This window comes from Bubalus bubalis, chromosome 8 (assembly GCF_019923935.1).
Source record: "Bubalus bubalis isolate 160015118507 breed Murrah chromosome 8, NDDB_SH_1, whole genome shotgun sequence".
NCBI classification, from domain to species: Eukaryota; Metazoa; Chordata; class Mammalia; order Artiodactyla; family Bovidae; genus Bubalus; species Bubalus bubalis.
In genome coordinates this window covers 77,338,293-77,361,914 of record NC_059164.1, presented here as the reverse complement: position 1 = coordinate 77,361,914, position 23,622 = coordinate 77,338,293, and the positions used below count along the sequence as shown (strand labels likewise).

Sequence of the window (23,622 nt, the reverse complement as noted above, 5' to 3'; positions counted from 1 at the left end):
TTATTATTAATCCACCTCTTCTATCAGAATTGTTTTTCTAGAAGTTTGTGTCATCCCATTATCACCCACCCTTCCTGGAGAATGTATAATGGCATGTTCTTCCCTATCTGGGATCAGATCAGATCAGTCGCTCAGTCGTGTCCGACTCGTTGCGACCCCATGAACTGCAGCACGCCAGGCCTCCCTGTCCATCACCAACTCCCGGAGTTCACTCAGACTCACATCCATCGAGTCAGTGATGCCATTGAGCCATCTCATCCTCTGTCATCCCCTTCTCCTCTTGCCCCCAATCCCCCCCAGCATCAGAGTCTTTTCCAATGAGTTAACTCTTCGAATCAGGTGGCCAAAGTACTGGACTTTCAGCTTTAGCATCATTCCTTCCAAAGAAATCCCAGGGCTGATCTCCTTCAGAATGGACTGGTTGGATCTCCTTGCAGTCCAAGAGACTCTCAAGAGTCTTCTCCAACACCACAGTTCAAAAGCATCAGTTCTTCGGTGCTCAGCCTTCTTCACAGTCCAACTCTCACATCCATACATGACCACTGGAAAAACCATAGCCTTGACTAGACGAACCTTTGTTGGCAAAGTAATGTCTCTGCTTTTCAATATGCTATCTAGGTTGGTCATAACTTTCCTTCCAAGGAGTAAGCGTCTTTTAATTTCATGGCTGCAGTCACCATCTGCAGTGATTTTGGAGCCCAGAAAAATAAAGTCTGACACTGTTTCCACTGTTTCCCCATCAATTTCCCATGAAGTGATGGGACCGGATGCCATGATCTTCGTTTTCTGAATGTTGAGCTTTAAGCCAACTTTTTCACTCTTCTCTTTCACTTTCATCAAGAGGCTTTTGAGTTCCTCTTCACTTTCTACCATAAGGGTGGTGTCATCTGCATATCTGAGGTTATTGATATTTCTCTCGGCAATCTTGATTCCAGCTTCTGTTTCTTCCAGTCCAGCGTTCCTCATGATGTACTCTGCATATAAGTTAAATAAACAGGGTGACAATATACAGCCTTGACGTACTCCTTTTCCTATTTGGAACCAGTCTGTTGTTCCATGTCCAGTTCTAACTGTTGCTTCCTGCCCTGCATACAAATTTCTCAAGAGGCAGATCAGGTGGTCTGGTATTCCCATCTCTTTCAGAATTTTCCACAGTTTGTTGTGATCCACACAGTCAAAGGCTTTGGCATAGTCAATAAAGCAGAAATAGATGCTTTTCTGGAACTCTCTTGCTTTTTCCATGATCCAGCAGATGTTGGCACTTTGATCTCTGGTACCTCTGCCTTTTCTAAAACCAGCTTGAACATCAGGAAGTTCACGGTTCACATATTGCTGAAGCCTGGCTTGGAGAATTTTGAACATTACTTTACTAGCGTGTGAGATGAGTGCAATTGTGCGGTAGTTTGAGCATTCTTTGGCATTGCCTTTCTTTGGGATTGGAATGAAAACTGACCTTTTCCAGTCCTGTGGCCACTGCTGAGTTTTCCAAATTTGTCGGCAGATTGAGTGCGGCACTTTCACAGCATCATCTTTCAGGATTTGGAATGGCTCAACTGGAATTCTATCACCTCCACTAGCTTTGTTCGTAGTGATGCTTTCTAAGGCCCACTTGACTTCACATTCCAGGATGTCTGGCTCTAGGTCAGTGATCACACCATCGTGATTATCTGAGTCATGAAGATCTTTTTTGTACAGTTCTTCTGTGTATTCTTGCCATCTCTTCTTAATATCTTCTGCTTCTGTTAGGTCCATACCATTTCTGTCCTTTATCGAGCCCATCTTTGCATGAAATGTTCCTTTTGTATCTTTGATTTTCTTGAAGAGATCCCTAGTCTTTCCCATTCTGTTGTTTTCCTCTATTCCTTTGCATTGATCACTGAAGAAGGCTTTCTTATCTCTTTTTGCTATTCTTTGGAACTCTGCATTCAGATGTTTATATCTTTCCTTTTCTCCTTTGCTTTTCACTTCTCTGTAGTAAATTCCAAAGATAAACTCCTCTGCCCACATTTGAGGCTCCCCAAACCCAGCCCCAGCCTGCCTCTCCTGCCTTATCCTCGCCTTCCAATTAGGTCAGTATTCTGGTGTGCTGGGCTTGACTGGATGCAGGCTTCATATGGGCAGGACCTTCTGGTCTCTTTAGTTCACTGGTTTGTCCCATTTTCCACAACAGTTCTGGCTGGTAGCAGGCATTCAGCAAATACTGTCCAGTGAAGGAATGCAGTGCAGACTCCTAGGACTTGCTAATGCTGTTCCTGTATAAATAGTAGCACCCCCCAACACGGTGGGCATTCTGGCCCCTTTCTTAGCCTTCCCTGATGTTCTCACTTGCCAGGAGGTCTAGAATGGAAGAGAAAGAGGACCTGGAGACAGATATTAAACCTGTTGGTGGATCAGGTGTGTACAGGATTGGCCTGGCCCACAGGTGGACAGGAGAAGTGGCTGGGATGGTCATAATGTCCAGAGCTCATACTGACAAGTGGCAGGCCCCTGCCAGCAGAGTGTCCGTGAAACCCAACAAGAAGTATCCAGTGTATGAGGCAGCAGAGGGAGTCTTGGATGCAGCATTTGGGGAGACTGGGTGTTGACATGGTGGAGACCTGAGAGCTGATGGTAGGACTGAACTGCAGGGGTAGTTTCCTGTCCAAATAGAATGGCAGGACAAGGCAGGGACCCAGTTGCAGAGGATAAAGGAGAGACATGAGGTTTCCATCAAGATAAGATGTAAGAATACTCAATAGTGAAGCTGAAACTTCAACACTTTGGCCATCTGATGTGAAGTACTGACTCATTTGAAAAAACCCTGATGCTGGGAAAGATTGAAGGTGGGAGGAAAAGGGGATGACAGAGGATGAGATGGTTGGATGGCATCACCGACTCAATGGACATGGGTTTAAGTAAGTTCTTGGAGTGGTAATGGACAGGGAAGCCTGGTGTGCTGCAGTCCATGGGGTCGCAAAGAGTCGGACACGACTGAGTGAGCTGAACGTGTACCATTGTCAAGAGCCCACCAGGGCCTGTTACCTTACCTCAGTTCTCTTCAATTCTTACAACCATCTGGGATAGTTGTCCAGCTGATGAAACTGAAGCTCAGAGGAAGGAAACATTAGGCCTTTCTGGCTGAGCATAGCTGACTTATGACTGCATCACTAATCACTGATACAGCCACTGCTTTGCATAGGAGTGTCCTGATCCAAAGCAGGTGCTCTCTCCTCCAGATCATGTGGTCCCAGGGAACCAGCCACAGTCACAGGGAGCCAAGGTAGAGATAAGTTACTAGAACAACCAAAGCCCAGCTAATAACCAAGTCACAAGGTCACAGCAGAATAGAAGCAAATTGGATTTCATGCTGCATCACCAAAGTTCCCCACTAAGGACGAAGCATAGGGGTGGTCCGGAGCCTCAGAAGAAGCTCAGGGTACCACCAGCAGTAAGAGGGGTGCTGGAGTACAGAGCTGGGCAGGTTGCTGATCTTGGACAACACCCTCCTCCACCCAGCCCTCTCCACACCACCCTGTGCTCTTCTCTGACTTTACCATGGATGCAGGAAACATCTCCCAGGGAGTTATGGTTGCTCTGCATTCAGCTCAACTCCTCTGTTAGTACAAGGTAAACTTGGGAAGTTTGTATCAAAAATGCTATATTGCCAGCATCTCCACCTTCCCAAAGTCTAGTCCTCAATCTTGAGCATCACGTGCTTTAGGGCACTCTCCAGAACTAAAATGAATTCTCTGGTGTGGCAGTGAGATTTTGTTTCTCTAAATTAGGAACAACTTTAAGTGCATTATATAACCCAACTTTAAACCCAGAGGGAAAAAGTCTAACACACATTAAAGGAGAAGCCTCTTGGTGCCAGCTGGCCAAAACATATTGCTGCATCCCCCATGTCCTCAGATGCTCGGGTACTTTCCAGATTTCCGTCATCTCTCTTTGAAAGCAACATGCACATCCACACGGGTGACCACGAGACCACAACAGGGAAAACCTTCAAGACAATGGCAGCAGTCCTACAGCCAGCCTTTCTGGGGCTTGCAAGTGGGTGGTGGGAGGGAGGATGTTTCTGAGAGAGCATTTTCTGGGCAGAGAGGAGTGAAATGACTCAGAGAAATCCTCAGTGGTTGGCTGCCACTGTTGCTGTAAAACTAGCTCCTTCCAGTCCTGTGGGAAGCAGCCTTATGTAAGGCTAAGCCAATGCAGGTTTGTCACTTCTCTAACACCTGGCTCTTTAATCCCCATCCCACTCCAGCTTTGGCTGTAGCAACCAGCCAGAGGAGGAGGAGGTCAAGTCTTATTTTGTTGGATCAGCTGAAGTTTGGAGGGTCTTCCCACGTGGCTCGGATGGTAAGGAATCTGCCTGCAATGCAGGAGACCTGGGTTCAATCCCTGGGTCAGGAATATCACCTGGAGAAGGGAATGACTACCCACTCCACTATTCTTAGAGAGAGCCAGTGATTTGTTTAGGATCACACAGCAGGTGGAAGAGTATTTAGGCCCAAGTCAGTCTGACTTCAGAAGCATTTTGCCCCAATACCTAGCCTTTATACTAACTGGGAAGGACATTCCCTTGTTCTGCCGTCTTGAATGCAGGCAGCAAGATTGACTGAGGACCATACAGACACGGCCCCTGGATCAGCCCCTTCTTGGAGGTGAGGCTTTCCATAGAATGCAGGGAAGACCAGAGGACAGAGAGGCGGCCAGAGGCAAGAGGGAGCCTGGATGATTGGTGGAGGAGGATGTCTATGTTACACATGTATTTTCCAGCCTCTCTAAAGACTTTCAGATCAACCTTTGTTTCTGTTCAATTATCTCTCCATCTCATAGCCCATAGTCAGTCAATAGTTTCTACGTCTCTCCATCTCAGTCAGTAGTTTTTGCATCACTTCGGTGAGAGAGAAACAAAGTAATAGCAAGCCTATTCATACCAGACAAACAAAAGGAGAGTCACTAAACCAGTTTTAATATTAATGGCACCTGTGATATCACCATATTGGTTTTTTAAATTAATTTTTATTGGAGTGCAGTTGTTTTACCATGTTGTCTTAGTTTCTGCTGCTGCTACTGCTGCTAAGTCACTTCAGTCATGTCCGGCTCTGTGCGACCCCATAGATGGCCTCCTACCAGGCTCCTCTGTCCCTGGGATTCTCCAGGCAAAAACTCTGGAGTGGGTTGCCATTTCTTTCTCCAATGCATGAAAGTGAAAAGTGAAAGTGAAGTCGCTCAGTTGTGTCTGACTCTTAGTGACCTCATGGACTGCAGCCTACCAGGCTCCTCTGTCCATGGGATTTTCCAGGCAAGAGTTCTGGAGTGGGGTGCCATTGCCTTCTCCGGTCTTAGTTTCTACTGTATAGCAAAATGAATCAGCTCTGCATATACATACATATTGTTTTTATGCATTTTTAAAATCCCAAATCTATAAATGAAATAATGCTTTTGACTTGAACATTTTCACTGATACATGGTCATGCCAGCTTAATAGCATTACTTATAATGGAGAAAAATTCAGTTCAGTTCAGTCACTTAGTCGTGTCCAACTCTTTGTGACCTCATGCCTCTAGGCCTCCGTGTCCATCACCAACTCCCGGAGTTTACCCAAACCCATGTCCATTGAGTCAGTGATGCCATCCAACCATCTCATCCTCTGTCATTAGAGCAATCTAAATTTCTAAAAATAGAAGTAGTGTGATGATTATTATAAATATATGTTAAAATATAACTTTGAAATTTACATGATGTATTTTTAATAAGAAGGGGAAATTCTTATATATTGTAACAGCTAAATGTAAAAACCAGAATGCAAAAATGTGTGTTCTCAACTATCTAACAAAATGCATAAATAGAAAAGGAAGGACATAATGGCAAATGACCATTCTGGTATTCTCTGTGTGGCAAAGTTAAGGGGGCATGAATTTAAAATTTTTTTAATTTTAATCTTTGCATATTTTTCAAACTTTTTAAAAAGTTCTTTAAAAATTTTTTTTAAATTAAAAAAAAAATTTTTTTGCCACATCCCTTGGCATATGGGACCTTAATTCCCCCACTAAAGACCAAATTCACGCACCTTGTATTGGAAGATGGAGTCTTAACCACTGGATCGCCGGGGTTAAGTCCCACCATGTATCTTTTTTATACTCAAAAGTCCGAACTCAGAATTTCCTCAAGTGCTTGGAATTTGCAGAATGTGGCTCAGCTTTCCTTGATGCCCAGGAAAGGCTGTGGCCGTGTCTGCCCAATGGCAAGGGCGAGGTGTTGTGGTCCTTACAAGACACACCCACATGTTTGACTTTGAGCATGTCAGCAGCACAGCTATTGACACCACGGGGCAGTTCCAGCTAAAAGAACTGCTGGAGACAGTCTCCACTGTCATCCACCACCGGTGCTGTCAGGTCCAGAGCAAACTTTCCCATGTTACTTTCACTTGACAGCTAAGGTTTGTGGCCCCTCTGACCACTCTAGGTCCAGAAATGAGGCCAGATGTGAACTAAAGCTGCTGAATCCATTTAGGAACAAACTGTTCCAAGGTTCTTCCTGGCACCTCTCAAGACACTGCAGCCCTCAGGGTGTAGTTGGCAGCCTCAGTAGCTCTGCTTCTGGCTGGAAACTGCCTCCTTCTCCATCCTTTGCTTCACCAAGTCTGACCCATGCCTTTAAGGCACTTAATGTACAGTTGTTGCTAAAATATCCCAATAGCCAGCTCCTCTTTGCAGCTTTCTGTGATCACCACCCATTAGAGATAGTGATGAATGCTTCTGGGGGGATTAAAAATACAGCTACCTGAACCCTATCCCAGTCTGCTGAATCAGAATCTCCATGAAGGTGGGTCATTTGTTTTATTTTTAATTTTGCTCATACAGTCAGCTTTTTCTGCCTCACTTGTCTTGACTTGAGTCCAGGGATCATGTCTCAAACAGCTAGCACACACTAACCAGACTACATATTCAGTGGACATTGTTAAAGAGAATTGAATTATATACAATTGAAGCAAGGGCACAGTGCAGTCCTGGTACTTAAGTCCTTGCCAAAAATGCCACAATAACTTTTGTTTGTTTATTTCTGACACTTCCTAATGGGCAGATGGAAACATGTTAATTATAGAGATTGCTTTTCATCATCTTTCAGATGGTTTTTGCATCCTGTGAAGCAGAGGCTGTGTGGAACTAGCCTTTTTGTTGTGTGTGGCTGGTATTCTCTAGGGATAGTGCTGCAGAGGCGGCCAAGAGGAGAAATGGTTCAGGTATAGTCAGAAAGAGCCAATCACTGAAATGGTTTGCAAGGCTTTCCAATCATCACCAGTCCCAGCAAGGATCCTTCTCATACCTCCTCCCCTGCATAGGTAAAAATGAAAATTGCTTCCCAGATTTTGTTGGTATCTCAAGATGGGGGAAGTGTTTTCTTAGCTACATGAGGAGCTGCATGGGGTTTGGCTCTGGCCATCCTTCTTCAATGTGTTGATAATGTGTCCACTGAGGGACTTTCCTGTTGGTGGACCAGTGGTTAAGGCTCTACACTTCCACTGCAGGGGGCATGGGTTCAATCCCTGGTTGGGGAATTAATGTCCCACATGCTGCATGGCATGACCAAAAAAATCCCACAAATATACAGTTGTGTGGTTTTTTTTAATCCAGTTTAAAAATATGTCCACTGAAGCACATATGAAATAGAGTCATTAGTTCAGTTCAGTTGCTCAGTCATGTCTGACGTTTTGCGACCCCATGAACTGCAGCATGCCAGGCTTCCCTGTCCATCACCAACTTCCAGAGTCCACCCAAACCCATGTCCATTGAGTCGGTGATGCCACCCAACCATCTCATCCTCTGTCGTCCCCTTCTCCTACTGCCCTCAATCTTTCCCAGCATCAGGGTCTTTTCAAATGAGTCAGCTCTTCGCATCAGGTAGCCAAAGTATTGGAGTTTCAGCTTCAAAATCAGTCCTACCAATGAACACCCAGGACTGATCTCCTTTAGGATGGACTTGTTGGATCTCCTTGCAGTCCAAGGGACTCTCAAGAGTCTTCTCCAACACCACAGTTCAAAAGCATCAATTCTTCGGTGCTCAGCTTTCTTTATAGTCCAACTCTCACATCCATACATGACCACTGGAAAAACCATAGCCTTGACTAGACAGACCTTTGTTGACAAAGTAATGTCTCTGCTTTTTAATATGCTGTCTAGGTTGGTCATAACTTTTCTTCCAAGCAGTAAGCATCTTTTAATTTCATGGCTGCAATCACCATCTGCAGTGATTTTGGAGCCCCCAAAAATTAAGTCTGACACTGTTTCCACTGTCTCCCCATCTATTTCCCGTGAAGTGATGGGACCAGATGACATGATCTTCGTTTTCTGAATGCTGAGCTTTAAGCCAACTTTTTCACTCTCCACTTTCACTTTCATCAAGAGGCTTTTTAGTTCCTCTTCACTTTCTGCCATAAGAGTGGTGTCATCTGCATATCTGAGGTTATTGATATTTCTCCAGGCAATCTTGATTCCAGCTTGTGTTTCTTCCAGCCCAGCATTTCTCATGATAATCCCTGCATATAAGTTAAATAAGCAGGGTGACAATATACAGTCTTGATGTACTCCTTTTCCTGTTTGGAACCAGTCTGTTGTTCCATGTCCAGTTCTAACTGTTGCTTCCTGACCTGCATATAGGTTTCTCAAGAGGCAGGTCAGGTGGTCTGGTCTCTTTCCCATCTCTTTCAGAATTTTCCACAGTTTATTGTGATCCACACAGTCAAAGGCTTTGGCATAGTCAATAAAGCAGAAATAGATGTTTTTCTGGAAAAATTAGAGTCATTAGAAAGTAGTAATGCAGTGTTTTTCTAAGAAAACTCAAACTGGGTAAGACTTAAAGTACATGTCCTAGATTCTTTATATTATGGTTGGGTAAGCACCATCTTTCTTGTCAGGAATACCCACCCAACTCCAGCCCTGAATTTGTATTCTTCTCAGTAACTCTTACTTTGGCAGTTGAGTGTGAAATATTCATAGACTATCTTGGACTGTTGTTTTTAATACGAGTGTGACCTGGTTTTCCAGGGAAGATATAAACCATAGCTTTTACTCTAATTCATATTCCAGTATTTGACATGTGCATTGGCTGACTTAATGACTAAATAAATGAAGTTTGTCTGGGAAAGGCACTCTTAGCAGTTTAAAGCCATTCTGACATGTGGCTTTAACGACCTTGGAATAATTTTATTAAAGCAAGAGTAAAATGCTGGCCTTTGACTGTGGGTCTTAATTAACCTACCAAATTGGAGTCTGTCATCTTCCCAGGACTAGTGTGGATGAGACTGGTTGTCTGCAAAGAATAAAACTAACATCTTGAAAGTATATGCACTTAAGACTCATTAGCATGTACCTGTGCCTCTTGCTTCCTCAGAACTAATGTTTCATCTTGAACAGCCTTTCAAAAACCTGAATTACTTCATTTTCTCATTTTCCTTTTAATTCTGCTGTCTCTTGGGTCTTTGCACAAAAGCTTCACGAGCAGTTTGAAGGGCAACCCAGGCAGATGACAGACTGTCTGTCGCTGCCGCCCCACCAAGTGAAGGCTGTGTCTGCCGCTCCCGCATCCCTGGAAGGATACAAAACTTTCATCTCTGATGTTTTCTGCCTACACGGTAAAATGGAAAATTAGCGATGTTATCTGAATAATTAATTCCAGCCTCAAATGAAAAAAAAAAGTTGAACTATCTAGATTGTTCAGGCTTCTGAATTTCTATTTGTCTGAGTGTAGGAGGCTTTTCTTGTGAGTAATGAAGTGGCAGTGAGGGCCCTGAATATATTACTCTATCATTGAGACTCAAAACTTCTAGGCATCAGCCTCAGAGTGAAAACTGTCTTACCCAATTGATAATCATCTAGTTTGCTTCCTGGGGATGGCTACAGAGAGTCAAATTAACTTGTATAAAATTGTATGTAAACCCATACCGTACTATTGAGCAAAGATTTCCCCATGGTCAGGAATCAGTGGAATACTCCCTGGAATTTGTCATTTCACTGTGGCAGCTGTAGCTTCTGTGGATCCAGGCACTGGTGACAGTCCCAGGCATACAAACGAAAACTACAACTATGAAAAAACCGCTCCCTTCTTCTACCCTGTAAAATGAAAAATACTCTAAATCCCAGCAGACTACAGCTCTTTCCCATGTGTTCATATTGATGGAGCTTAGAGCTGCCTCAACTGAAGCAACTTAGAACAATCAAAAAAATTAATCAATGTGACCGATTAATGTCAGAAGGGACTTTTTCTGTAAAGTCTGTTCGAGAATTTCAGTAGCAAGTGTGGTGTGAGTGTGTTTACATGGTAGTTGCTGTATTTCTTTTCTCCACTGGTTGATTTTCCTTCCTCTCACTTCAGCCGTGCCAATCATTTTATCCTAAATCGCTGAAGATAGGCCTCATTCTTTTTTAATAGGCCTGGCTCTTTCTCATTTCCTTCTTCTTCCAAAGATAACTCTTCATTTAAACCATCTCTGCTGGCCTTCCTCTTATAGCCTGGGTGCTGAGATGGTACCCAGTGGGTAAGAGAATGAGTGACAGTTGAGGACCACAGGCGAGAAATATCACAGGAGTGACCACAAGGATGACAGGAAAGAAACCTGGGAAGGAACATATCACCCAGGATGTGAGCTGGTCTCTGCCTCTCAAGGGAGGCAGAGGATGGATATGAAACAGAGAGAGAGAGACCAGATGTGTTTCATTTATATTGCCAAATCATAAATAGTTTACTGTTCATTCCTGCTCTAAGTTGTCTTCCAAAAGTGGCTTTATTGTTGCTGTTCAGTTGCTAAGTCATATCCAACTCTTTGCAACCCCATGAACTGTAACATGCCAGGCTTCCCTCGCCCTCACCGTCTCCTGGAATTTGCGCAAACTCATGAGTCAGTGGTGCTATCTAACCATCTCATCCTCTGCCACCCCCTTTTCCTCCTGCCCTCAATCTTTCCCCGCAACAGGGTCTTTTCCAGTGAGTCAGCTCCTCACATCAGGTGGCCCAAGTATTGGAGCCTCAGCTTCAGCATCAGTCCTTCCAATGAATATTCAGGGTTAATTTCCTTTAGGATTGACTGATTTGATCTCCTTGCACTCCAAGGGACTCTCAAGAGTCTTCTCCATCACCACGATTATTAACAATTGAATTTATATCAGCTCTGGATGTGTTCTTCCCAGGCATGTTGATAAGAGAAGCAAAATACCGCTTCTGGTTCTGTTCCTCTGTGTCCTGGTGACAGGCGGCCATGACTAGGTTCACAGCCCTAGTGATTGGCTCCTTTGTTAGAGCTAAAGTCCAAGATGAGGCCTTCCTATCAGAGTCCTGAAAGGTGATCTGAAAAAGCAGTGTGGACAGTCTCCTATACCCCTGAGGTGACAGCTGTATAACGTCCATCTACCTTTCTGGTAACTTCCCTTAATAGCTTGGCAGAGACTTCTGTCAAATTACTCCTGAAGGAAGTTGTTCAGTAGCATTTCACAACATTTGTGAAAGCGCAGTGGAGGTGAGCCCACTACTGTATCTTCTCCTGTCTCCAGAAGGGCTCACTCTCCCCAAAGGAAACACCCCTCTTCTTACCTTGGTGCATTTGGCCTTTAAGTCAGTCTTGTCTCTACTTCAGTTCCATCCTTCCCCACTGCTCCTGTCTCTGACACACAGGTCTGCTTCCTGTCCCCTGAATATGTGTGGGCAGTCTTTAAAGCACTCATGCCTTTGTATATGTTTATTTTGCCTAAATTAAACTTTCTCCCCTTCTCCCTGAAGTCTTAATTTCCTTCCTCATTAGACAAAACAAATAGTTCTCGTCCTGTCCTTTGATCCTTCTAGACTTATTTTTCACCCTGTACTGAAATTATTGCTTATGCATCTTTCTTACCACAAGATAGTAACCAGCCCAAAGATTACAAATACAATATGTTCCAGGAAGTCTAATTTGCTCTGTATTGATGTGTTGGGCAAGCTTTGCAAATGAAGAGTGAGAAAATCTTGAAATGTACTTCTCTTGATTAGTTCTGATGAGCAAATTATTCTGGAGCACATGCTGCTAAATGAGGCAGTGTTTTCCAACAATAAAATTAGGCACAAGTACCATGTGTCGTAGGATGCACCACATGGTACATGACACTCCTGTGCTCTGGGATGCATGTGAGATCCAAGTAGAAGCAGGCCACACAGAATACTTCTGTGGTCTCCGTAGCCGTGCCTTCAGATTGCTCTTCATTTACACACCCCCTCAAGGACCCAGGATGTACCTTGTCCGTTTCCCTCTCTTCCTCTCACAGTGAGATTCAGCACCTGCTTTGCAGATGGTACCGAGGGTTTAGACTTCAGGGACCATCTGACTGGTGGAGCTTCTCTATCCCTGTGGACTTGACTTTCAGAGTTGCTGTAGCACAGGCTTCCCCAGACACAGCAGGTTTCTTGCTCTCCTCCTCATTGCTATAGAATGATGCTTCTAAGTTGAGCAAATTGTATTATTTCCTAGATCAAATCTCTCCTGTGGCTCACCATCCTCCAAGGGAGGAGGTTGTTTGTCTTGGTGTGACGTGGAGACCTGCCTGCCGCTCTTCCAGCCATGCTGCCTGACTCTCTGGCCAGGGCCTGGGAGAAGCTCTGCTGAACCTAGAAGCACACCAGCCTTTTCTGCAAAGCTGTGTCTTTACACACTGAGTTCCTTCTGCCTGGATTGCAGTTCTCTCTGTCCTTGCCTGGCTGGTGACATTCCTACTGCTCCTTCCAAAGACAGCATTCCTGTTCCCCGCTGGAAAGTCCTTCCCAGCATCCATCTCCCTTCCACGGGGGTCCCTGCCCACCACTCCCTTGTCATTGTGTCATAGTTGACTGCTTAAATGTCTGCCTCCTGTGCAAAACTCTTGGAGGAGAGGAGTACTGTTTCATTTCTCTCTCTCATTTCATCTCATCTCCATTCTCAATACTGAACACAGCTTCTAGTATATAGTAATGACTCAATAAGCATGTAGTCTTTGGGATCAAGGAAAGAAGAAGAAAACCAAGAGCAGAGTTTACTGAAAAATCCACCCATCTGGCCAGGTCCAACCTTCCAGGGGTGGAAGATTTTAAAAGAGAGTATCTATACAGCACTCTGAAGCTTTACAGTAATCACTTACTTTGGAGTATTAACTCCAGTATGTGTGCAAACTTAGTCCCTCATTTGAAACCCTACTGAAATGTCCTTACATCTATATTCATTGCCTGGCTGTGTTGCCTATTAGCTGCCACATCTAATCAGGATCATGAAAATGAGGGAAACCTCCTCACATTTTCCACAAGGCTGATGTCCCTCCTGAGAGAGGAAGGCCCTGAGTTCCCTCATGGCTCTGTCATGCACCTGCTGCAGTCAGGAGTGGCTGCTGCCCTTCTGGGGACCTCTGCTTCCTAGTGGGAAGGACAGGACCTCCCACAACTCACTCTAGGGTTCTGGGTGACTCAGTCCTATGGTCAGATTTGGGAGACAGGACTGTAGCCAAGCAGGGGCCCTGGGTGTGTGTGTGATGTCATTGACTCAAATGTCACTGGCTCAGCTGCCCTCTGGAGTCAGGAGCAGAGATGCAGAGTCAGGATGTTCCCCGTAGCTGCCTGGTGCTGGATTCTGAGAAGATCGGACATGCAGACATTCTGCTCCCCTACGCTTCCACCAGGGGCCTCCTGAGGGGTCAGCAGGGTCCCTCGGAGCTTGTATGGCCCAACCTGCCCTGACTGGGAGATAAAGCATTTGTTTTTCTCCTGCAAGCATCAATAGGTAAAGAAGGAGCTTTACCAACATCTGTTAGTATGGGACCCTCCTGAGGAAGAAAAAGACCTATTTAACATTGGAAAGATGGCAAGAATACACAGAAGAACTGTACAAAAAAGATCTTCACGACCCAGATAATCATGATGGTGTGATCACTCACCTAGAGCCAGGCATCCTGGAACGTGAAGTCATGTGGGCCTTAGAAAGCTTCACTATGAACAAAGCTAGTCGAGGTGATGGAATTCCAGTGGAGCTATTTCAAATCCTGAAAGATGATGCTGTGAAAGTGCTGCACTCAATATGCCAGCACATTTGGAAAACTCAGCAGTGGCCACAGGACTGGAAAAGGTCAATTTTCATTCCAATCCCAAAGAAAGGCAATGCCAAAGAATGCTCAAACTACCGCACAATTGCACTCATCTCACACACTAGTAAAGTAATGCTCAAAATTCTCCAAGCCAGGCTTCAGCAATATGTGGACCGTGAACTTCCTGATGTTCAAGCTGGTTTTAGAAAAGGCAGAGGAACCAGAGATCAAAGTGCCAACATCTGCTGGATCATGGAAAAAGCAAGAGAGTTCCAGAAAAACATCTATTTCTGCTTCATTGACTATGCCAAAGCCTTTGACTGTGTGGATCACAACAAACTGTGGAAAATTCTGAAAGAGATGGGAATACCAGACCACCTGATCTGCCTCTCGAGAAATTTGTATGCAGGGCAGGAAGCAACAGTTAGAACTGGACATGGAACAACAGACTGGTTCCAAATAGGAAAAGGAGTACGTCAAGGCTGTGTAATGTCACTCTGCTTATTTAACTTATATGCAGAGTACATCATGAGAAACGCTGGACTGGAAGAAACACAAGCTGGAATCAAGATTGCCAGGAGAAATATCAATAACCTCAGATATGCAGATGACACCACCCTTATGGCAGAAAGTGAAGAGGAAGTAAAAAGCCTCTTTTTGAAAGTGAAAGAGGAGAGTGAAAAAGTTGGCTTAAAGCTCAACATTCAGAAAACGAAGATCATGGCATCTGGTCCCATCACTTCATGGGAAATAGATGGGGAAACAGTGGAAACAGTGTCAGACTTTATTTTTGGGTGCTCCAAAATCACTGCAGATGGTGACTGCAGCCATGAAATTAAAAGACACTTACTCCTTGGAAGAAAAGTTATGACCCACCTAGATAGCATATTCAAAAGCAGAGATATTACTTTGCCAACAAAGGTTCGTCTAGTCAAGGCTATGGTTTTTCCTGTGGTCATGTATGGATGTGAGAATTGGACTGTGAAGAAGGCTGAGCACCGAAGAATTGATGCTTTTGAACTGTGGTGTTGGAGAAGACTCTTGAGAGTCCCTTGGACTGCAAGGAGATCCAACCAGTCCATTCTGAAGGAGATCAGCCCTGGGATTTCTTTGGAAGGAATGATGCTAAAGCTGAAACTCCAGTACTTTGGCCACCTGATGCAAAGAGTTGACTCATTGGAAAAGACTCTGATGCTGGGAGGGATTGGGGGCAAGAGGAGAAGGGGACGACAGAGGATGAGATGGCTGGATGGCATCACTGACTCAATGGACGTGAGTCTGAGTGAACTCAGGGAGTTGGTGATGGACAGGGAGGCCTGGCGTGCTGTGATTCATGGGGTCGCAAAGAGTCGGACATGACTGAGTGACTGAACTGAACTGAACTGAACTTTGGAAAAGAAAAGACAGGAATGTTTTTCATATCTGGGCATGACCATTCATGTTCTGTCTCTGTCATTTGTCTGTCTGTCTCTCTCTGTTCACACACACACACACACAGACACACACACACAGAGGAATACCACTTTCAATGAACTTTCCCTTCAACGTAGAACAGAATGAAGCACTAGAGATCAGGGATTTCTTGCAAACAACACAGGAAGCTTCCCTGCCCTTCCCCAAACTATCTCTTAACTTCCTTTCTCCCCATCCACTGTTTCACTCATACAAACCTCCCAGATTTTGACAGCTTGGTTCTTGGATGCCTCCAAACATAAACCTCCATAGAGACACAAAGCTTCATCAAGAAATTCCAGACTTGACTGAAGCAGTGAAGGGCACACACCCAACGAAGCACGGCGAAGCATCCCAGTCACCCATCTTAGGCACAAGCAGAGAGAAGGCATCTGGCCCACAAACAAACCCTTTCCTCCCCAGTCAGTGGGGCCCCAGAGAAGTGAGGATGGGACTGTTAACTCTAATCATTGTCTTATTGGACTTCATTGTCAGTGATAAGGCTTTGTGTGTTCCTAAAAGAATGGGTTGACCTTCATTTTAACCAGTTAAAATCCCAGCTTCCTATGTGGATATTCCCTGGCTTGGCTTGACTTGCTTATTAAAATCTTCTCTGCCTTGTGTTCCCTTTCAGCCAAAAACGTATGGGATTCTATTTCTTCTTTCAAGAAAAAGAGCCCACACAATTTAGTTTATGTAACTCTGTGATATTTTTCTGCACAATGGCCAGCATAAAAGATGGAGTTTTCAACACATGGCTATGAGGCTAAAAACATTTTGGAGGCACAGTTTCAGGGATGGGTGCCCAGCTGCTGAAGAGCTGGACAAAGATGACGCTATTGCAGCCACCTCCCACTCTTCCTCCTCAGACACACCCAGCCATCTGGTGGGGTCAGGGCCACCTCAGCCCCTCACACCCGCCTCTGTCCCACAGCCTCACTCACAACAACAGAGGTAGGAATGTACCGGCAGGACTCAGGTCTTGGGATATGAAATGGAAGAAGGGACCTCCCTGGGGGCCATATTTTGTCTCATTCTCAAGCCTCCCTTCTGACCAGTGTCATTTGAAAACCAATAATACGGGGGATTATGGGCACAAAGTTGTGTGCTTGAGACGAAAGAGGCACTGAGTTAAGTTCCTGAGAGCAGGGAAGAGAGCATCACATCATGGCTTCGAGACAGAGGAGGCAGGTATGTCCCAGTCTTCGTCACCTACATGCCCATTCATTCATTCACTGAGCATTCACTGCATCCCTACCCAGCACTACCTTAGTTGGAAATGCAGACCTAAAGGGACTGGGCAGGGACCACACTGTCTTGGTGCCTACATCCTAGTGAGTGAAGTGAAAGTGAAAGTCGCTCAGTCGTGTCCGACTCTTTGAGACTCCATGGACTATGCAGTCCACGGAATTCTTCAGGCCAGAATACTGGAGTGGGTAGCCTTTCCCTTCTCCAGGGGATCTTCCCAACCCAGGGATCGAACTCAGGTCTCCCACATTGCAGGCGGATTCTTTACTAGCTGAGCCACGAGGAAAGCTTCTACATCCTAGTCGAGGGACACTAATAAGAAGTAAGTTAACAAGATAGTTGCAGAGAGAACATGTCTGTAAGGCTCTGGTTTACTCACATTATCAAGGAAAATAATAAACAGTCTATAATAGGAATGGAAAAGAGTTTTATTTGAGCCAAACTGAGGACAGCCTCTAGACAACTCTGAGGAACTGCTCCGGAGAAGCATGGCTTTAAGCATAGTTTTCTGTCTCGTCAGAACAAAGAACATCAAACAAGTCAGGGTACATTCCTTCAGAGTGTTCAGAAAAACAGACCAGCACGTACATAGCCAGTCAGTATGACCTTAGCACCTGGGAAGGGACTCTTATAATGGAAGGAGTACCAGCAATGGCGTCCCAGGAAGGAAGGCATTTAATCTTTACTTTTAAGATAGACATTCTTTATTTCTGGTCAGTGAACATTTTTCTTTAATAATTAAAGCAGATGTACAATGTAAGTTTGATAGGCCACAAACAGGCTGTTCTAGTTAGCATGAAATTTAAGTTAACTCATGTACAAGCCAGAATGATTTCCTCATACCTCAATACATGAAAGTTTATTTTATCAGCATCAAGGCCAGAGAGCGAGATGGAAGATAAAGAACAGACACCGAGTTGAGAGCAAGAGGTCTGGGGCCTCAGGAGTGCAATAAGCCAAGGGGACTTTTAAATGTGGTCAAAGCACATAGCAGAACCCATCCATTCAGCCCTTAATATACTCTGTATTATGACCTCAGCTTTCATCAAAGACTTGTCCAAGCAATCTGCCACTACATTTGTGATTTTAAGAAAAGATATTCTTTTATGATATTGTTTACCATATCATGCAGTGTTTCCTATATAAAGTTGAATATGAGCATCTTACAACTTAGAGGGGAAAAAATATTCCCATATTCTGATTGTGAGAATTACATTTTCCTTTATCATTTTGACTGCCAAGAATCTCAGAGGAGAATCTAAGTCTCAATTACCACAACTATATATTCCCATGTTATAATTTGAAGAGAGTGCATCTGAGTGATCGAAGTGCCAACTTATAATCACATTGCTGTTGTTCAGTTGCTAAGTCGTGTCTAATACTTTGTGACTCCATGGACTGCAGCATGCCAATCTCCTCTATCCTCTGCTATCTGCCAGAGTTTGCTCAAATTCATGTCCATTGCATTGGTGTTGCTATCTAACCATCTCATCCTCTGCTGCTCCCCTCTTCTTTTGCCTTCTATCTTTCCCAGCATCAGTGCCTTTTCCAATGACTCAGCTCTTCACATCAGGTGGCCAAAGTATTGGAGCTTCAACTTCAGCAACAGTCCTTTCAGTGAATATTCAGGGTTGCTTTCCTTCAGGTTTGGCTGTGGTTTGCCCTCCTCACAGTCACATAGAATGGCTCAAATCCCTACTTCCTGCTGCAAGAGGTGTGACTTTGGCATTGTTTATTAACTATTAAATATCTGAGCTGGGTTTCTCACCAACATGGAAAGAGGGATACTTGCTAGGATTTTAATGAGATAATGTACCAAGTTCCAACCATAGAGTAAATGTTCCTAATATTATTATCCTTTCTTATTGTTACTTCCCAATTTCTGCCTGGCTTATATTTCTCTATTTCCATCTACATTTCTTTTGTTGTAAATTTTCTCAAATCCACTGCAGAAAGAGATATTATATAATTTTTTTGAGTTCCATTACCCGCCTGATGGCATAACAAGAGCTGTGGATAGGATAAAAAAGCTTCAGGCATCTACTTGCTCAAAATCAAATCTGTTCATGAACTCAAAAAACTCTCATGTTCTTTCTTCCTGCTAAATAATGCCAGTTTCTATAACCTCAACTTGTATACTCTAATGAAGTTTCCTTCAGGGCCTGTGTTTTCCAGTCACAGCTTTTGATTTGAGTGTAGAGGCATTTATTAAGAATCACTTTCTCTATTCTAGATGTCTTTTGTCCACTTTCTTTTCATTTCTGAAACAGCGCTCACTCACAGCTTTATATTCCAAAACAGAAAAGCTATTAATGACTCTGTCAGTTAGAAATTGACACAGCCAAATCTTTTGTCTCCCTATGCTCTTTAAAAAACCAAAAAAAAAGATGTACATAGTAACTTGTTCCTTCCCTAGAAGTGATGTTTTTTGCTTTTAAAATTCTGTCTCCTCCTGGAAGGTTTTGTTTTTGCTATTGTTCTATGATGCATACTAAACAGATTAAACACACATGGCCTATTCCAAGATTTAAAAAAATAACTGAAGAATATAATTTAATTCAAAACATTTCAACACTGATGAATTATTTAAGTCAGAAAGCAAAACAAGTAAACATCATTGTCAGATCTGTGACAAATGGGAAATAAGCCAACAGATGGAATCGCACTCCCTGTGAATCAGGACATGATGTGATCAGATTGTTTTTAGTGCTCACTCATTGGACCTCTTTTCAAGGGTCAATTAAAATATGTGCTTAGCATAGCCCATAACTAGAGCTATAATTAGAAAATTACAATGTTACTGAACCAATAATTAAAAAATTGTAGTGTAACTGAAATTGTTACTAATATTCTATGGTTTCCTTATCTGTGTCTATTGCCTATCAACAATGTAAGAGAAGATAAGTGACATTTGAATTACTTGATGGAATAGGAAAAAAACTGGGATACAGTTAGTAATATGGTTAACTTCTCTGCATCTGTTGAGTGAAGGAACTAAGAGAAAGAAGGGGAAGATTTGCCTTAGAGATGAGGAAGAATTGTGAAGTTATAAATATTGGAGTTGCTGTTAGGGAAAGAGTGGTCTTTTATCCAGGGCTATTTAAAAACAGGACAGATGCTCATCTCTCTCCCACAGTTCAGATGTGAGCAGAGAGTGATTAAACTGCTTCTTCTAGCTGGATGCGTCTATAGTTTAAACTAGAACACGTGTGAAAGTCTTGGGGGAACATGGCCACAAAGAAATGACATGTTGGAAATCAGCCATCCACCTGCTCTATTCCAGAAGCAGCTGTGTGAGTCTTTAACAAAAACACCTGTTTAGGAAGTGATGGCGTAGAGTCTGATATTAGCCTTCTTCCTACGTAACTGTTTGTCTCTGTATTTTTCATTCCCTGCACCATCTACTACTAACATCACATCTTTCTGTATTTTATATATTAGTCATTTTAAGCTCTTTGTGGAATAAGAAGGGACTTCATTGAGTAAAATTCTATTAAAGTTTTTAGCCCTTTTGTGTGTGTGTGTGCCAGATGTCATGCAATTTCCAGGAGATATAAAGAGCGGTAAACACTGGCCTCAGGGACTTCATAGCTTAGGGCACAACACGGGTCAACTAGAGATAACACAGTGAGAATCCTTGCAGGGAAAATGAGATTCCTGTGGGATCACAGAGTAGAAAGCCCCTCTCTCTTGGGAATGGGGAAGGCTATAAGGAGAGGTTACAGCTGAGCTGGTGCTGAAGCATAACCTCAAAGCAGAATGTAAATCCTTCCAACAAGCATGAGTGAGGAGGATGTGGACAAAGCTGGGGTGAGGTGACGGAGTGCAGTCTTTGAAGAGCAGCATTGAAGCTGTCCTTCTAATACCAGGAAAATGCCATTAATTCCAATCTAGTAAATTAATGAGAGACATCTTCCTTGAATAACATTTCTTTCTGTGCTTTTGTTCCCACCATGTGGATGGTGTAAACTGGTGTAATTTGACAGTGTCAGGAGACTTGCCTGGTTTCTGGGCAATTCTAATAAAAAATACCACAGCAGAAGTCTTCAATGAAAGCAAAGCACTCTATAATCTTCCTTGAGCCCTGACTGATAGGACATAGATAAAAATCTCTCAGCCTCAACATGGATGCAAAAAATATTCCATTCAAGCAGTAACCTGACAAATAAAGGGAAGTTTGTTTTGTTTTTTTATTTTTACCCACAAAGCAAAAGGAAGATTTATCCAAAGACTGGTAGATAGGACACCTTTCCAAACATGCTGGCCTGTTCAGTGTTCGCAGTGTCAGTTTTCTAAGAGGAAACCTGGAAGGTCATAACTAGGATGAGCTGAAAGTCTGCTGTTCAATGAATTTTACGTGTGAGGATCTGAGGACACATGTGAGGACCCTTGGCCAGTACAAGAGGCTCGCTGACTACCTGGGACCTCCATTTCAGTGGTGCTTTCTTACTAAAACAACGCTAGTAGTGTTTCAGTTCAGTTCAGTTCAGTCGCTCAGTTGTGTCCGACTCTTTGCAACCCCATGAATTGCAGCACGCCAGGCCTCCCTGTCCATCATGGACTCCTGGAGTTCACCCAAACTCATGTCCATCGAGTCGGTGATGCCATGCAGACATCTCATCCTCTGTCGTCCCCTTCTCCTCCTGCCCCCAACCCCTCCCAGCATCAGGGTCTTTTCCAATGAGTCAACTCTTCGCATGAGGTGGCCAAAGTATTGATGTTTATTTATTGAGCACTTACTATAGTAAGAGCTTTATTTGCATTTATCTCATAAAATTTTGACAGCAACCCATTTATAGATGGGGAAACAGAGGACTAGAGAGATCCAGTAAGTTGTCCAGGGATACACAGCTTGGAAACTGGAAGGTGATGCTCCAGAATTGCCCGTTGTTTGGTCTGACTCATAATTATATACTTGATTATCTCATTTAATTCCAAGTAGTCATTTTGTGTTTTTTTTTAATTAGACTGTAATTACTTTACAATGTTGTGTTAGTTTCTGCTGAACAACAGAGTGAATCAGCTGTATATATACATATATCCCCTTCCTCTCGAACCGCCCTCCCAGCCCTCCATCCCACCCCTCCAGGTCATCACAGAGCACCGAGCTGAGCTCCCTGTGTTACACATCAGCTTCTCACTAGCTACTTTACATGTGGCAGTGAATATGTCGGTGCTACTCTCTCAATTTGTTCAAACCTCCATGAAAACACTATAAGATTCAATCGGTGCACAGAAAGTACATGTAAACTGAAGAAAGGTTACACACCAGTAGCAGCCTTCCTTATTTTGGAGGCTTTACAAAGGTCTCTGAGCAAAGTCCCCTGTACAATGATCAGGTTCCTGTGATCCTCCTGGACTGTCTGGAAGAGCCAGGGTGCCTGTGAGGTGGGCTGTTCATGAGCTGTTCCCAAGCTCAAGTCTGTGCCTGTGTTCCTGAGAAGTGGACTGGTTTCCAGGCAACACCATGGTCCATCTATTTTCATACTGTTGCAGTGACAAACATTAGAAAGAAAGAAAAAAAAAGACATATGGTACCAATGGTGTGATAAGATGCTTTCTGAAGCCTGGCTTCTCTGCCAATAGTAATTCCATGGTTACCACCAGTGGGGCTAGAAAAAGTCCCAACAAGAGACTCAGATGATGAATAAATAGGCCTGACATATGGCCATTAAGGCCCAAGATTCCAAATACCAACACTGTGCTTAATCAGGTTAATAGGCTTTTTACAAGTGCCCTGATCTTTGAAGATGGAAAAAGTATGGACCCAAATTACTGCTAAATAGACATATCATCTCAAGAGTAGACTGGTGCCGAGTCTGGTCCTCCTGGCTGGTTAACAGAAACTCAATATCTTGCATTTGATGGATGTGTATAATAAGTTACAGTCCTGGGATCTAAACTGCATGATGTAACAGATTTTAAGACCTTAATCTTCTCTTCTTAAAAACAAAAGTGCTATTAGTTGTACAACAGCAGGTTCTTTTATAGGCAGGAACCCCCAAAATGTACATTTAAATCCCAATTGTAGTATACTTTGATGAAATAAAAATCACCCCTGCTTGTTTCAGAAAAGAATCCTCATTCCAATTCTACAGGATGCCTTTCCCCCTGTTTTCAAAGCCATCTGTAGCAAAATAGTCATGTTATTGGTCTGTATCAGCTCAGCTAGTTTGAAATGCTCCAAGTTGTAAACAATAAAAAAAAATGCATTTTTTTTTCTCATCAAATACAATATTTTCTACAGTATTAGCTCTAAGGGAGACATGGTCTTCTGAGGTTGGATTTTGGTGAAAACCGCAGTGTTTGAAGATTACTAGGATATCTGAGATCCTTACGAGGCATTTCAGGTGGTACAGTGACCTGCTGTAGAATGAGAGTTGTAAATGAAAGACAGTGACCCCCTCCTCCAGCAGGGACTGCCTCTGATTCTGGGTTGTGTGTAGGGTCTCAAATGCCACAGAGATCACTAAAATGTGCTGTGATAATAACCATCATTTACCGTAAAGAAGGGTAAAGTTGGATCCAATTGAATTTAGCCAGAGAACTCAAGAGATGGCCCTTTGGGGGCCGTCACACCACTGGGTCATTCTGTAGACATTCCTGGCCTTCTGATACCTAGCAGGCTGGAGGGGGCTGAGGGAGGCAGAGACCCCAGCAGAACAAGGAAAGGCGTGGCCCCTTGGTGAGTGTGTATTTCGTTCTTGCCTTCGCCACCTGAACCCAGAGCTACCACTTTGGCCCCGAGGAAAATGCTCTGTGTCTATTCCAAATCTTCCTAAAAGGGCTGCTCTCTCCCTGCTGGCTTCCCCCAACCCATCTTCCCTTCCCTGTGAAGACCGTGACTGTCTGTGGAGCCAGCATCTCCCGC

General features: G+C 43.7%; 1 protein-coding gene across 3 annotated transcripts in view; it reads left to right on the top strand.

Annotated features, from left to right (window-relative positions):
• The window catches only part of HECW1 (HECT, C2 and WW domain containing E3 ubiquitin protein ligase 1), a 490,597-nt gene that overhangs the window by 187,715 nt on the left and 279,260 nt on the right, over window positions 1-23,622 (top strand). The gene's annotated exons all lie outside the window — the stretch shown is intronic.